This window comes from Orbicella franksi, chromosome 1 (assembly GCF_964199315.1).
Source record: "Orbicella franksi chromosome 1, jaOrbFran1.1, whole genome shotgun sequence".
NCBI lineage: Eukaryota > Metazoa > Cnidaria > Anthozoa > Scleractinia > Merulinidae > Orbicella > Orbicella franksi.
The window spans coordinates 39,006,612-39,023,321 of record NC_138145.1 but is presented as its reverse complement, the minus strand read 5'-3'; the positions used below and the strand labels follow the sequence as shown (position 1 = coordinate 39,023,321).

The window sequence follows — 16,710 nt, the reverse complement described above, 5'->3', positions numbered from 1 at the left end:
TCTTGATCTAGAGACTGCCGTTTCCCCAAGTTACCATCTGCAATCTAAATAAGATCCGCCAGTCCAGAGTCCCGGAAAAAATTAAAGAAGATTTCCCTCAGGTCATCAGTGGTGTTATAGGGGGTAAGATAGTTTGTCTATTTTGAAACTGAACGAATGTAGTAATTATTTACCTGAAGTGGATAGTACCTCTCTTTTGAGCGACTCACAAACCGACATTTTACACAACAATAAAAAGAATTAAGTTCCATTTATAGATAAGAAGATATTTCCACGAACTTTGTTCAAAATTTGGGACATTCCTGATCACATCATTAAGATGAAAATCTGCATCTGGTTTCGATTGCCATTTTTACTTTCCATGGAGTAAGCTAAGTAACATGTAACTCTGAAGAAGACTGCTGAGTCCGCTACGACCAACAATTCTCTTTCTTAAAAATATGTTTAATCACACCTCACGAACCACTGAACGTCAATTCAAACCATTTTGTGTGTGTTTTGTTGTTGTTGTTGTTGTTTTTTACAGCAACATCATATTTACTTCCCAGAACAAATACCATTGCAGTTAGAGTATATTGAAGTTGAGGATAAGTTGCTTAAGGTAACCTGTTGCAATCGTGAACTATGCTGTTACTAAAGGTGAATGGCAAGAACTGCTTCACAAGTCTCGCTAGGATGTCTCGAACAGTGAAAGATGTAATTTTTTTATTGGGTTTTCTGCTTGTTTTGTTTGTTTGTTTGTTTGTTTGTTTCTCTCTGCATGTAAATCAAGCTGGGGCAAACAACAGTTGGACCAGTGCCAACGGCCTTTTTCCTGCGACGCAAATGGTAGAGATGGTTCATGAACAGCTGTCTGAGTACCCTGTCGATGTTTTACAGGCTGCAGGACATCAGTTAGACAATTTGGTTTTATCTTGCACTTACGATACTGATGAATGCCTGTGAGTATGAGAATGGTTAAACTTACAGGTTATACATAGTCCAGTGTGTTTAGAGCCTTGATTGTAACAAAATCAGATTTTAGCTCCGAACGTGAATTGTGAACCTTAAAAAACATATTTTCAATGATAGAAACAACCAATGTTGGTCCACTGCTTTACAATTTGCAACTGCCAGTTGCTGTTATCAACGACTTCCCTGGTGAAGGGTGTAGCATGTGAGGCGAAGAAAAATATGGTATCTGAATAATTGAACAAATGCAATTTTGCAAGAATGGCCTTTTTTTCGCCGGGGATCTACAGACAGGAGAGAGTTATCGCGAAACTAAATGTGATTTAACGTAACAATAAAAAGCTTTACGTTTCCTGTGCTAGTACTGTTTTGGAGAATCTTCATTGCTTACATTTTTCCTCATTAACATACGACTTCGCGCAGAGAAGGCATCACGCTAGACACGAATTGACCACAAGCATTTAAAAAGCTTGTGAAAGTTAGAAATTAGCGAAATGGTTAGTTCTTTGGGTGCAACAATCGAGGAGAAATTGGCCTTCAAAAACTGCAAAATTTCTGGGTGGCAAAAGCGCTAATGAACTCATACATTCTTTGTAAAATTTTGAGTTTTTAAACCCGTGTCGCGCAAAAAGTATTCAACAAAACGAGCTCAAAATTCCTTAGGACAGTTAATCGTGCTGTACTCTTTTAATATTCAAAATGAATGTTTTAGTGGCTCTATCAGAAACTGTGTCGATTATGCTAAGGAGACAAATATTGTAAACAAAGATCTAGATTCTCCTATAACAGCAGGTTACATGTAGTTAATTATAAGCTATCTGTACTAATTCCCTAGCTAACAAGCTAATCGAGCCGGGTAACGTTTTTAGCCTTTTCAAACCAGTGTTCATAATTTCGTCTGGGACGCTCTTGATTGACGGCGAGGTCTGTAGGCACATCGTTGACTATGAGCCTGTTATTTAAGGTTGTCGCCATGTCATGTGCCAATGTCCTATGCAGAATCTATCTTTAACACGACAGTTGCTCATTACACCTGAGTTACCATACGTTTCAGTGATAGCACACCACAATTTTGGACACAGTACTGGCACCACAAGTATGGAAACTGCTATACGTTTAACCGTGGAAAGGACGATCACAATCGCAAAACCAAAGTGAAGACGTCATCCATTCCTGGTCATGTAGGAGGTAAGAACCGAGATTTTTCTGACAGATGTTTGTCAAACTGAGCCATAGGTATACATGGATATCCAGTCCACACAAAGATTACAAATCACGTACATAAAGCGCAAAAATACAAGAAAATGTGTTTGTCAAATTCGGTAAAATCATGAGTAGTTATGAGTCAGTAAAGCAGCTCAAATTAGCGACGTGCATGGAGTACTATGGCACGCATTTTAAAAGGAACACGATACATCAAGCTAAGGTTTAAGCTGATAATTCGTTTTTGGTAAAACTTAAGCAAGTCTCAGGAGACAATTATCAGTTTAACTTATATTAAGTATATTTCACATTAAATTCTCTACAGGTCTCACCTTAGAGTTAAATATTGAACAAGATGAATATGTAAGTCTGTTATCTCAAGAAGCGGGTATTCGAGTGTTCGTGTCAACGCAAAATGAGATGCCCTTCCCTTACGAATTGGGAATCAGCGCAGCTCCCGGTTACTCTACATCCATTCAACTTCGAAAGGTACGTGTACTCATGAATTCTTAATTGCGAAGCTTCTTAATTACGAAGTCTACTTCATCTTTGACTGTTTGTTTGTTCTTGCCTTTTCTTCTCTCTTTAATTTCTCCCTTTTTTTAACCAGCAGACAGAGAGGCACACAGAAACAACTTACAGGAGGAAGACTGACCGGTCACTAGACAGTCAATCAGTCAACCAGACAAACAAACAGACAGACATCACCCGACTCCGATCCCGTTTTGGGTTTTGAGTTTTATTTAGTTTTTGTCCTTTTGTTTTGTTCTATTTTTTAAGAGGAGGGGGAAGACGATCTACTGAGGTCTCTGGATCAATTAAGATGTCCACGCTTTTAATTAAAATGAAGATTAGCCAATGAAAGGGCAAGAAATTTGACAGTTATGCTAAATATTCTGCAGGTAATAATTGGTAGGTTGGATCCTTTTGCGAACGGGAGTTGCGAAACAAAAGACAACCTCGGGGACGACAACATATTCGGTGGCTTCAACATTTCCTACAGCGTCATGGTAAGATATCAAAAAGGTAAATAATCTAGAAATAACGAAAAAGAAATGTAATTTTTTTTTTTTTCACATTTTTAGTCTTTTTAGTCTGAAGCCGTGTCGAAGTCTATGCTAGGTTCTCTGCGGTTTGCTTGAAATATCCAGTTTTCAAGATGGACCATTTGGGGAAAGTTTCGCAGTTTCATTCGCCATGGAAATTGGAATAAATGCAAATGCATTTGAGGTGGAATTTGTTAGTGACCCGGGCAATGGCAATTCATTCTTTCTTATATTTTTATTATTATTATTATTATTATTATTATTATTATTATTATTTTCTGTTCTCGAGATACATCTCAATTACCAGTCAGAAATAAAAGCTTATGAAACTAAATCGATTACCTAATTCAAATGCTCTAACATTCTGATTGCAGCTATTCCAGTTGCTACGTGCGAGAAGTAAGCTTCACGCACGATTTCTGCGTGTTACTTCTTCCGATAAGCAAGGTAGAATGTGATTGCTTTAATAAGAGTTGACGTCCTGAAATCGATCTTTCACTCGCAGGCGGGTTCGTGGACCTTATTTTCATCGGAAACAAGCGACAGCCGAAAATACGTCGGCGTTCGCAGACTATATTCCCACCGATGTGTGAGGAGTTTTATGCGATTATTTTTTTTATCTTTTCATGTCATATAATCTATGTTATAATTTTGCTTCCAGGCCTGCAAGTTTTCATGCTTAGCAAGGCTCATGAATCACCGCTGTGGCTGTGTTATATACACAATGAAGTATGGCGACATGACGAATGCATGCAATGGCACAGACACGCTGACAGGTATGCTTTACGTTGACGCAGCCGCTGAATGTTCAATTTTGCTCAATTTTAAGTCATAACCGTAGCATTTTGCAACGGTGGGACGGGGTAGATACAGCTTCCCCTCGAGAGTTTTCTTCCAGTTCTTTCGCCACTTCATTTGATATTTGCCATTGGAACCTTATTTTTACAGGTCATTCAAGCCAATTTTGTCTTTTTCCACAAAAATCTTTGTTTTCTTGTTTTTTTAGTTTTCTTTAGCAACATTGCTGAACTTGCACCTCTTTAAACTTTTTCACCGTCTAATATCATTTTTGGATAATTTCCCAGTATTTTTTCCGTTTTGTTTTATCGATCTCTTTTCCCTTTTGGATCGGGGGAAGGGAATATAACTAAAAAAAATTATCAGTATAATTTTTATCATTTTTACTTTGGGAGGCGTTATTCAGCAAAATAACTTTAATCGTAGTCCATAAGGTCTGAAAAACGATATACCAAACCGCTGTTCATCCTCAGCTAAAAACATAAAATAAAAGTCCTTTGGTGGGAACGCCATTACAGAGAATTTATGGGCACTATCAGATAATTGCAAATTTTTCGGCTATAAAAAATTCAATCCAAGAACACAATACACAACTTTAAAGTTACTGATGCAGAGATGATGTCTGCTAAAATTTCTGATTTTATTGAATTACATAGCATGCATGGGAACGCCATTACAGAGAATGTGTAAAATCCCTTTTCGTAAATATATGCCTTCTCCAGTGAGAAACTTTGCCCGACTTCAATTGCTTTTCCTGCTAATATAACATACATTGGACAGTACAGTCTTTCCTACCCGCTGAATGCTGATTGATCAATTCCGATTTCCGGCGCACAGCCATATGCAAGATGGGCTTTTCACAATGTTAAAAAATGGCTTATTTCTTTCAGTTGATTGTATTGATGCTGCATTTGATGAATTCTACGCCGGAGCATGTGAAAAGCAATGTCGAGAAAAATGCAGGTGAAGAGAAGCTCACCATTTTCCGTAATGATAAATATTTATGATTCTCAAACTCATTCATGATTCATGAAGTTTAAACAAAGGAAATCATGACCGTGACAGCGTTTGGACTACCTAATCGTAATTTCCATTCGCCATTTCCACATCCCCATAATACACGTTGTTTGCACCCCAAAATTCTGCATAACATTTGTTTCCCATTTCTCTTGGGTACTACAGTCGTCCCAAGAGAAACTGAAGACAATGCTTAGGCAAAATTTTTTTTTTTTTTTTGGTGGGGGCGTGGGGGGGGGTGGGGGGTTAAACAAGGTATATTATGGGGAATGTGGAAGTGGCGAATGGATTTTTTTCCATTTTTTTAATCCGCTTTCCTCTTAGTTTTAGTTTCCGTTGAGAAAATGGAAATCGATGATCGTCAAAAATACTGTGCTTCGCGTCGTATTTTCAACTCTATTCTCGGTGTTTGGAGATGTGGTCGAACAGGGCCTTTCGCGTTTGATGTATTACATAAAAAATTAACTAATCTATTAATTTATTTATTTACATGATGCTGTTTACACATTTTTTCGACATTTACATTTAACATCTTTTTTATTATTATTATGTGGTTAATTACAATTTAATAAAATAGAAATCGCGACGAAATAATCTCTAAAATCAAAACATGCCTATTTAATTAAACGAGACATTTTTACTTTCGCAGTCATATAAGTTCCACAAGAGCCGCTGACCAAAATGCATGCCAACATCCTTTCATGCAGCAGTAGTAATTATAACCGCAACATAAATTCGTTTAAATTTCGTTAGTCACTAAAATCACATTTTCTTTCTAAGGGAGAATACTTTCAAGATGACAATTTCTGTCGCAAGTTGGCCTTCTCGACATTATAGGGTAATGTATACATGTACTTTGGATAACGTATACAATACCGACGAAGCTTGATGAAAACTTACTGGACATCCTTTTTGTAAAGCGAATGCAAGTGGAACAAGGATTTGTATAGATATATGACATTAACACAATTACACACTTAATTGTAATCAGTCTTTTGGGATAATTATTATATGACGGTGTCTTGCAAAGACTAGGAACTACCAAATTTCCGAACATGCTTGGCTAAAATCGCAGTCATTGGTCATTGGTCATTGGTCAATTGTATAATAACAGTGTCATGGAACAAACCTCAGTATAACTCAATAAGGCTGCAATACAAAAAGGTCCAGTACAATGGTTTCTGGTTTATGATAATCGAGCAAACTCTAATGAGGGTCCAGATGGAAATGCTGGAACCTCTGTTATCAGTTGAATTTCTGGCATCATTATATATTTATTGCATCATAATACACCATTTTATTGCGAGTCATACTTTTTTAATATACGTAGGTCAATAGCTCCACAGGGAGTGGCACTGGTTTGCATAATTGAAAGGTAGAACAAAGATGACCAACGGTTTGGTATAAATGACCACAAATGTGAAGATCTTATTAGAAAGAAAACTATGTTAAAATACAAGAACTGAACGCTGGAGTGGAAATTCCGCTACAATGTCGAATTAAATACTCACAGGGTCATGGTTATAAAGGGAACGGTTACATACTACAGATAGCAGCTTTTTTGCCTGGAACTTGAACACATCCTATTCTCTGATTGGTCAGTGAACGATTGTAACAGGGCAACAGGAAATGCAATATAATGTATTCTGATTTCAGCTTGTCAATACGTTTGTTTGTTTGTTGTTTGCTGGTATTTTCCTTAATGCTGAACACAAATGTAAAAGAAACAATAATACAATAAAAATATGGCATGTGACATTTTTATTTCCTTTCCATAACTTACAGGGTACATTCGAGGACGAACTAAATGAGCAAAAACTTGGGAATCATTCCGATGATCTGAGGTTGGTAAAATTAAAGTGGCTCACGAGTGACTTGCAATTTGAAGACAACCAGAAGGTTTCACAGTAGTTAGAAAGTTAACGCGGCTAGCCAAACTACGCGCCACAAAGGAAAAAAAATGGAAAAATTTGGCAGCTAACGAAAACAGTGGGTAAATTTGCCTGTAAACCCTGGACTTAAGCACTATGCAGTTGCTTTGCGGTTCCTAAGTTTTTTACCTTGCTGTGAACATTAATCAGTTCTTATTTTGGTTGTTTTGACTTCTCTAGTGAAAACTTTTTGAAGTTGAAGGTGTATTACGGAGAACTCAATTTTGAAGTGATAGAGGAAGAACTTGCTTACACGGTAGGGAAAATTAATTTCAATTGTCAATACCACCTATAACCTTAATTAAAAGTTAAGGAGGCAAATTCATTCACTACTTTTGAAGATTTTATATCATTTTAGAATTTCTTAATTATAAGGCAAATCAAACTTTCAGAGGCGAATCAAATGGGTGATAACTTTGAGCTTCGACAGGTTGAATTTACATGACTTAAAATTAATAATCCTTGCGTAGAAAACCATCGCGAAACAGGGATAGAGTTATTTTATGAACCTCTCATACTCATCTATTTTTTCTCTTCTAGGAGTGAAATGATCTGGGCTTGACATAGAAGTCCAAACTAGGCGTGATTTTGCGGCAATGGCTTATGGAAAATTTCAACCCAATTTCTCATACTTTGCTCAAGAACTATGCTTGTTAGAAAAGAACTTTTCCTTTTTGTAAAAGGCAATTGGACGGCCCCCTCCAACTAAACGTGATTTTCAGTAGTTGTCTTTCATAAATTTGACTGTTTTTTTTAACCAACAGTTTGCAAGATTTTTGTCAGATATTGGAGGAATCATGGGCATGTGGATTGGCATTTCAGCGTTGACGTGTGTGGAAGTTCTAGAGCTGGTGGCTTCGCTGTGTTACACAATTTTAAAAAGAATTAAACAACCACGAGCTAATGTTATTGAAGTACAAGCAAATGACAGTCCTGCTTAGAATTGCCGAAAGTACAATGATTCCAAATCAGGCTTTTTCAATCGCCCGGACAAGAGATGAAGTTTTTGGTAGCTACTATAATTAGAAGCGTATACGGCAGCGTGTTAAATAGTTTATTAAGACTTTTTTTTTCGCGAACAACCAAAACACTTGATTTGTAACTTCGAATTCAAAGGACGGTTACCGAGCTTGATTAATGTGGAGATAAAGATATAATGAAACAAATCTTCTTAAAGAAGCTTAGTCACAGCATTTTGAGTTATTCTGGCCACGTACAAAATTATCTAAAAAATAAACAAAATGCCAGAGATAACAATAAGCCATAAAGGAACAAGGATGGTTTAGGATGGAGAAGATTAACAAGGATTACAAACGACGAACTTGAAAAGTTTAGGCTAAACTTTCCAAGATACACCAACAGTAACATAGCTCCTTTGAGTCTGCTCATTTTTAGTATTTTCAGAAATGGTTTTCAACTATATGGAAAAAAGTAAACTTAAATGGAAGTAAAATAACTTGTTTTCAAAATCAGTTAATGGCACAAACATTTCTAGAACAAGTAACGTTTATTCCTTCGGAATTCATCCTAAACAACGCTGCTTCAACTTGTTTCAACGACGAGCGCGTAATGTCATTCGGCTTTGCCGTAACAAATGTTAGGGTACATGTTTTATATGTTCTCATTTTTTTTTACCGTATATTGTTCAGAACAGTTTCTTCAATTCGAATGATTATATTTGATTATAATTTACCTCTTCCGAGGCCTATTGATAAATGTGCACAAGGTCTATAATATCTTGATTTTTGCATAAATAGATTCCTGTGGGCACAACTGCACTCTGTAACGGAAAGTTCTATGCTTGACTAAATCCCGATCAAAAAGTCTGATTTTCTTGTACAATGTTGGAGCAAAATAAAATAGAAGTCATTGACCACTGATGTGTTTAATGCCTATGTTGACCTTAAACACTATTCAGACAGTGTTTTGCTCAGCCGGGGGCGAGGGATGTGGAGCTCGCTTTGTAATTCTTAGAGCATTAAAGTTGTGACAGTAACACTAGGAAGATAGCAAGTCAAAACATATATTTCGTTTGAGGTCAATAAAATGAAACGATGTCGTCATAAGACGAAGTTATGACGCCATCATTTCCGAATTGGTTCCGCCATCTTGCATTTTATGAGTTTTGTAAAACGTTAGAATAGCCCAAAACCAATAACTCGAAAATAGCCAGAACTGACAAAAAAAGCTAAAAATAGCTGAAAAATAAAAGTTACTACAAAAAATTACAAACGAAATATTCAAATTTCTACTGATAAGCTTTCAAAATATGGTTGTCGTGGAAACGTAAAGATCCTTGACTAATGAAATGCTACACCAAATTGTTCCTAGATTTGAGCTAGATTTTGTTGCTAAATTTTGAGCGCAAAGTTGTAATGCTTTACAAGGTTGTAATGCTTTATGCTAATGCTTTACAAAGTTGTAATGCTTTATGAGGGCCCGTGTCTCAAATACTTTCTTTACATTTCGGTTTTTGAGACATTTACGAATCATATATCGACGATATTGGAAATTGTTTTAATGGCCACTTCTGGGAGACATCCCCGAACAAGTCATGGTTATGCCATTCTTTTCTTCTCAGTTTTCCATACATTGGTATATTAGAGAATTTATAGCATAATAACGAAAAACAGGGATGATAACACTAGTACAGCAGTAAAGGACGTCAATCAGAAAACCAGAAAACGCCTTTTTCTTTTCGGGGGCTTCTTTGTAACTTTTCAGTGAAATCGTCAAATTGTAAGTAGCAAAATGAGAGCTTTCTAGCTCACTGCTGTGATGTAGGTGAAAACGCCATACAAGCAAGGAATTATTCCCGCTTGACGTCCGCGGTTCAAAAACGTCGGTATCGTGCTGAAAACGGGCTGACCAAAACAAATCGCATTTTAGCACAGTATGGCATCTCTAGTGTTTAGACATATCTAACACAGTCAAAATAGAAATTCAATGCTAGCACATGGCATATGCATTATTGATTTTCTTTACCTCGCTGCATATAGCATACTATGGTAATGGCATTTGGCTTTCTTATGTCCTCAGTACCACGGTAAGAGCTTTGTTTTTTATCTCCTTAACTGTTGAACCAAAAGAAAGTAAGATATTTATTTGGTTGGTTGTTTTTTCGCTTTATACAGAAATTAGACAGGAAAGAACTCAGATAGTGGGATATCTATATATAGCCTATGTGATCATTGTAAAACCATTCTCTCTGGTTGCCGTCAACTCTTTACATAAATGCTGCAAGAGAGGGAGATATAAATCGCTATCCTTGTGGTTTGCTTCCTTTGTGTTCATAAAATATCTTCCATATTTTACATGACTCTCGTGAGAACTAATTAAACTTCAGGTCAAAGCATCAAAACAAAGTTGTCGGGAGTATATCAATGAATAACTCAGAAAAATCAATTACCAAAACTCCAAGCATTATCAACGATTGAACTTACGCATAACATAACAATTTTTATTGGGACTTTGATTCATTAAAGGGATAAGAAAACGTAAAGCGCCCCGTATTCATTATTGATACAAACAAACGGGCTGAGAACAAAAGACTGAAATACTCATTTTACTGTCATAAAACTGATTGAATGGCACTAATTTGCGTACGCGTAAGTTGTATGTGTCACGAATCAGCGTAGTCAGAGTTTCACCTTCATCTTTACCTATCTCTTCCGTGACTGGATATCGCAGTGTCTCAATTTTTTACAGAATCACTCACAAATTTAAAAGACTGTTCCTGCATTTAATAGTCGCTTAATTGTTAAAAATGCATTGAAAAGTTTCATTAAAGAAACATAAGTACACTTCCTTTACATCGTAATACTACTTAGGATTGCGCCCAAAAGTGGGGCCATTTTCTGTATCCATCACTGAGGAGGATTTGCTGTTTAATAGCTTACAGGAAATCCAGATAAACCTTTTTTCAAGTGTAAAGAAATGTTCCTGAGTAGAATGGTCGCCTGCCATAGCCTCGATCAAAATGCTTATAATAAATGCCACACTGTGCGTAATCAGAGTCATCTAGTCAATTTAAGAATGCCATAACGGTTACACCGGCCATCCAGTTAATTCTTGCTCTTGGAAACAAAAGGGATTTATCAAAAATAATGTTAGGTACAGGAGTCGGTTTTACTAAATTATTTCTGAAAGCCCATTATACGCTGTGCGTGGGGCAAATTATTGCATAAGAATCGATAAGGGTGAAAATACAAGGGTTGTATGGGAACTCGACTAATACTCAGAAAAAGTAGATGTTGTATTCAAAAGTTGCGGTTGACACATTCATAGTTTTTCAAGGGTTTTCTTTTTTTTTGTTAATTCTCCGTTTTCCTTAGACATCATTTAAGTGATGCCAATCTTCTACATGAAAGTGTTTTCAGCTCAATGAATCAAAGAACTGAATTCTGAACTTGCTGGTTATGATTACTTGAGGAAAGGGTGAACAAAAACAATGTGTATATTGTGTTTGTGATTTATGGAGCGCAGTATGAAGTTTTGACGTCTACTCATTGCAAAAACAGTTATATTGGAGATTGAGGGCTGATCTATACTGTATGAATTATTGATTTCCTTCAACCCAACATCGTCTATGTTATACATTTTCCTGAAACCGCTTTCGTCGATGCAAAGGTGAGAGTCTTTTAAGTTTTTTCTGCTGTATAACTTAGCACGGCAAGTTAAGGAATACTATATGTAATTAATCAGAAACAATTTATTGCCAGTTTTAGCAATTTTTAGCCAAGAAATTCAAAACGAGAATTTCAATTTATTTTATAGAATTTGTGATCTTCAATTTAAAAAACTATATTTGTTCATGAAGCACTGGAAAACATGATAGCTGTATATGCAACGAAATGTATAAAATTACAGTCTGAGATATACGGCACTTAAACGCGTAAAACGAAAACAGACTTGTCGTCTTAACGATTTATGATCGTGTTGGGAACGTGTTGTTGATTTATAAATCTGTATCATTAATTATCTCTCTTTTTTTCCCCTTATTTTCGTTTTTGTCTTCGTTCTCGTATATGTGTGATAAACGTTCTCTGAATATTCTTTTTTAAAATGTTTGTTTGTAGTGATAATAACAAGCATGTACTAGTGTTGTCATTTTTAACGGGGATTTGCAAGTCTGTTAAGTGCATTGATGGTGCAAGGTTTCGTCTAAATATTCATTATGGCCACGATTTCTGGATTACTTATGGTTAATAGAGCAATCTATTTCTAGTGTGACCGCACCATCGTTACGTTTTGGGGACTTTTGTGTCGTTTTTCAGAATTTACCGAGGGGGAGAGGGAGCGACGGATTTTAAGGGATACGTACGCTGAAAAAATTGTTTGATAGAAATGCGACACTGAGACATTGATACATAAAATAACTTACAAAGAGCAGAACTGTTGACTAATGCTTGCCCTAAAGGGTTCTAAGATCTCGAGGAGAGCTCAAACGTTTCCGAAATTCGCGCATTTCTAGCCTTGGTTCCATTCTCTACCAAACTTAATCAACCCACACACAATGTGTTTACTGGACTAAATCAAGGAGACTGTAAAAGCTATATTAAAAATGATCACTCTAATTTCTAGCTTAAAATCCAGTTACAGCTTTATAGTGGGAACTGCAGTTATAGAGAGAACTATGGTCATCTAATGTTTTCATTGTGAATATAATCTTTTTACTACTTGACACCTGCACAAACATATACAAGATCGAGAGAGAAAGGTCATTCTTTTACTCGTATTTTTATGTGTTAGTGTGGATGAAGATGTGAAGCTTAAATTGGAAGATTAACTGCGATGATCATTCTTCACTTTCATCTACAACCGCAGTTCATATATGAATTATTTCATATAAACTTCACATCATTTCACTCCTCACGGGAAGATATGAACTCAATTAATTGACCTCGCTCTCAATGTGTGGCTTCATAGCTCAGTTGGTAGAGCATCGCACCGGTATCGCGGAGGTCACGGGTTCGAATCCCGTTGAAGCCCTGATTTTTTTTTTCAGGCTTCTTCTTTCCAATTGCTTAAATTGGAAGATTAACTGCGATGATCATTCTTCACTTTCATCTACAACCGCAGTTCATATATGAATTATTTCATATAAACTTCACATCATTTCACTCCTCACGGGAAGATATGAACTCAATTAATTGACCTCGCTCCCAATGTGTGGCTTCATAGCTCAGTTGGTAGAGCATCGCACCGGTATCGCGGAGGTCACGGGTTCGAATCCCGTTGAAGCCCTGATTTTTTTTTTCAGGCTTCTTCTTTCCAATTGCTTAAATTGGAAGATTAACTGCGATGATCATTCTTCACTTTCAGTGTGGATGAAGTTGATAATCCAAGAGGTGATCAGGCGTTAAAATAACTTTTATTACTTTACACTGAAGTCTGTGTTCTGTGACCTGCATATTTCGTTATATTTCGTTACATATCGAAAGTGGTCACAAAGCAACAAAAAGTTTCCGTTTGGATCAAATCTCAAATAAGATTCATATATGGGCTAATTGCTATATAACTCTTTTTTTTACCTCATACCATGTATGTTTTAATCACCGAATAGTCCGATTAACGGGGACCCGATTGCCATGGGAACAAGGACTCAGATATATGGTACCTGTTTGGCCTCCATGCTGAGTCTATTGACATTCAGTCTGGCTCCTGTAATTACTTAGGTTTAGCTTCGACTCATATGACATTTTCAACTTACATTCTTTGTGAAGAACCCACTCCAGCAGTGCCGTAGGTTTATCCATAATCTCAGTCAAATATAAACTTATAGCGGCGCTTGGACAGCGCGCGATTCTGACCGCGTAACCTCAAGAGAAAAAATGGCTGCATTAAATCAAGAAAGGTTTACTCTGGCCACTGATGATACAATAGAAGAACTGCGAAATGGTGCAACAAATATCAACACCAGCAAAAGTACGTCGTTTTGGTTAAGTGTGTGGAAGACGTAGTGCGAAGGAGTGAGCATAGCTTTGGATATCGAGGAACACGGACTGGCTGAACTGAACAGATTACTCGAGAAATTCTACGCCGAAGTGAAGAACAAAAACGGCCAAGATTATGAGCCGGACAGCCTTGGAGTCATGATTGCTGCCCTCGACAGACATTTGAAAGAAAAACAGTATCCATTGTCGATCGCAAAAGACCGGAAATTCCACTCGTCGAAACAGGTCTTGAAGGGAAAAGCAAAATTACTACGACAGACCGGTCGAGGTAAGCGCCCAAACAAAGCAAGAAATTTGACGAAAGAAGAAGAAGTGCTATGGAAGGAGAGGAAGTTCGGAAGTACAACCCAAAAGGCATTAGTGAAAACAATGTGGTGGATACTTACCCAACATTTTGGCCTCCGCGGCCGGCAAGAACATCACGAAATGAAAGTGGATGACTTCCAGCTTTGCAAAGACGACAATGGCGTGGAGTTCGTGCAGTTCACTGAAGGGCATACCAAAACCCGACAAGGAGGCTTGCACACAAAGCTCCGCGATTTTCAGCCACGAATGTTTGCCATTGGTGAAGAAAGATGCCCAGTAGCTCTTTTTTAGCAGTTTGCGAGTCGCCGACCTCAAACCTGAAGACGACTGATCCATTTTACCTTTCCATCAAGACAAACAGAAAGCTAGATGACAACGTGTGGTTTAAAGTAAAACCAGTGGGAGAAAACAAAATAAATAATATGATGAAGAGCATTGTGGCAGATACTATTCTTGAAAGCAGCGACAAAAAGTTCACCAACCACAGCGTTCGCAAAACAGTTGTGAGGAAATTGAAGAAAGCGAACATCAAGCGGTCGGGAATTGTAAACGTCACCGGACACAAGAACATTCAGTCCTTAGACGACTACGACGAGGCAAATGAAGACGAACAGCGACAGCTTTCGTATGCCATTTTAGGGAGAAATAACTTCAATCTACAACCGACCGTATACAGAGAATTTCCTGGCGGCCAACAAGAGCCACTTGCCTCTTCAGCTCAATTTCTTCAACCGCCGAGAGCGCGAATGCCATTGCAAGCGATTTCGATGCCCAATTCATCAGTGTTTGGATTACACCAAAGTTCCACATCGCTCAATCCGACAATGATGAGAGCTCAAGAGCAAAATCTGTTGAACACTTTCAACTACTACCATGTTTCATTCAACTTCAAAAGCTACAAGTCTTCAAGACAAGCCATTCCAAGTGTAAAGCGCATTAAGCGTCGTCGCGTCCATATAATCGAGAGCGATTCAGGTTCCGATTAAACGATGAGTTTTGAAATACTTTTTGCCTTATTTTGGCTTGAGATTCCTTACAAGTTTGTTGTAAATCTTATTGAAAACGTTCGTCGGCGATTCCATGTGTAAATATTTAAACGAACCGCTTTGAGTTCGTAGCATTATCAGCTGATCTTCATCAGCCAATCAGTAAATAAACTGTCAAATCCGCGTCAAATGCTCGCTTCCTGTCTGCAATAAGATCTCTTTACTTGTGAGTTTTTCAAAAAGCTGAAATTGCACTCGCCGAAGCGGCTTGTGCAATTTCAGCTTTTTGAAAAACTCACTCGTGCAAATTAATTCCAAATTGAACTCAAAACCGTATGATTACCTATACTTAATTACATAACTGAGTCCTCGTTACTACAGTGTCTTTTAACGACAATTTGGTTTCCTTTTAGACTTACTTGTGTGTATAAATTTTGAAGTAATTTGGTTAATGCGATTTGTAATATTTGGCCAAGTGACCAACGCACGAGAATTGGTTTCATTTATTTGAGAACAATGCTACACTTTCTTTAGCTATACAATTACCTTCTGTCGAAATGCAAGTTTATCATCGTGTCCTTGACTTGTTCAGTATATTCACCGTTTGCCCGATGAACGGTTCCCCTGCCAAGTTGTGTCAGGATTTGGTTAACCAATAACGCTTAGCGAATGGAGCGCGCGCAACTTGAAGCGTAGTAATCTCGTTGCCGAAGTAACGATGCCCAACATACGATAAATACGAAAACTTTACCGTGAAAAAGTTTGGGCTTTCCTCTAAGGGCTTTTGTTTTCTCCGTGTGGGTTAAGCACTTTGCAACCTGATTATGAGGAACTTTAATTCCAGTTAATTCAGGTAATTGAACTACGACCGCGTCACAAGCAAGCGTTAACGTTGACTTTTCCGAATTGTTAATCTTTATAAGCCGTTGCACGCTCCACGAGCTGTTAATAAGAGAACCTTTCCCTGCATGGAACTTGATCATAGTTTAAGATCCTTTCAGAACTGATTTTTTTTTTAAAGAAAGAGCTAGCCAAGAGCCGTTTAGCTAAGTCTACGAAACATTAATTAAGGGTCCTTTGTTCTCAGTAGTTAATTAGTTTTGTAGGGAAACATTCTAATATTTCCAGAAAATCGGACCCGTAATCGCTGTGGTTGGCGCCAATCTCTAGTTGCAACCGAAAGGCTTCCATATATCTCTTTGAGAGCCACTTATGGAGTTGTTCTAGAGTTACGTTTCAGCAACCAGTCTCCGAGTCGTTAATCCATCTAAGGGTATCGCCACCATTCGACTAGACACGCAAATCCCAGGCCAAACGAATCAGACAGCGCGTTACGTACAACATGAGGTTCGATTCTAATAGCGTAGCTTATCGGTAAGCGATATATTCTAAAACAAGACCAACTCAGACACAGGCAGAATACGAATTCAAGCGCAATCTTTGGTGTTTGACATCCTCGAACTTCATCCTTTAAACTAGAAGAGTTCAGTACTACAGTCCCTAAATTTGTTCGGCA

The 16,710-nt window shown here is 37.5% G+C and overlaps 1 pseudogene across 1 annotated transcript; it reads left to right on the top strand.

Annotated features, from left to right (window-relative positions):
• Nucleotides 1–1,583: 1,583 nt before the first annotated feature.
• Nucleotides 1,584–8,300, top strand: LOC145484544 (epithelial sodium channel subunit beta-like; annotated as a pseudogene). The gene is made up of 9 exons (XR_014049027.1): nt 1,584–2,139; nt 2,480–2,643; nt 3,057–3,164; nt 3,862–3,976; nt 4,889–4,961; nt 5,796–5,853; nt 6,801–6,859; nt 7,127–7,202; nt 7,711–8,300. The product of XR_014049027.1 is annotated as an epithelial sodium channel subunit beta-like (transcript).
• The last annotated feature ends 8,410 nt before the right edge of the window (nt 8,301–16,710 follow it).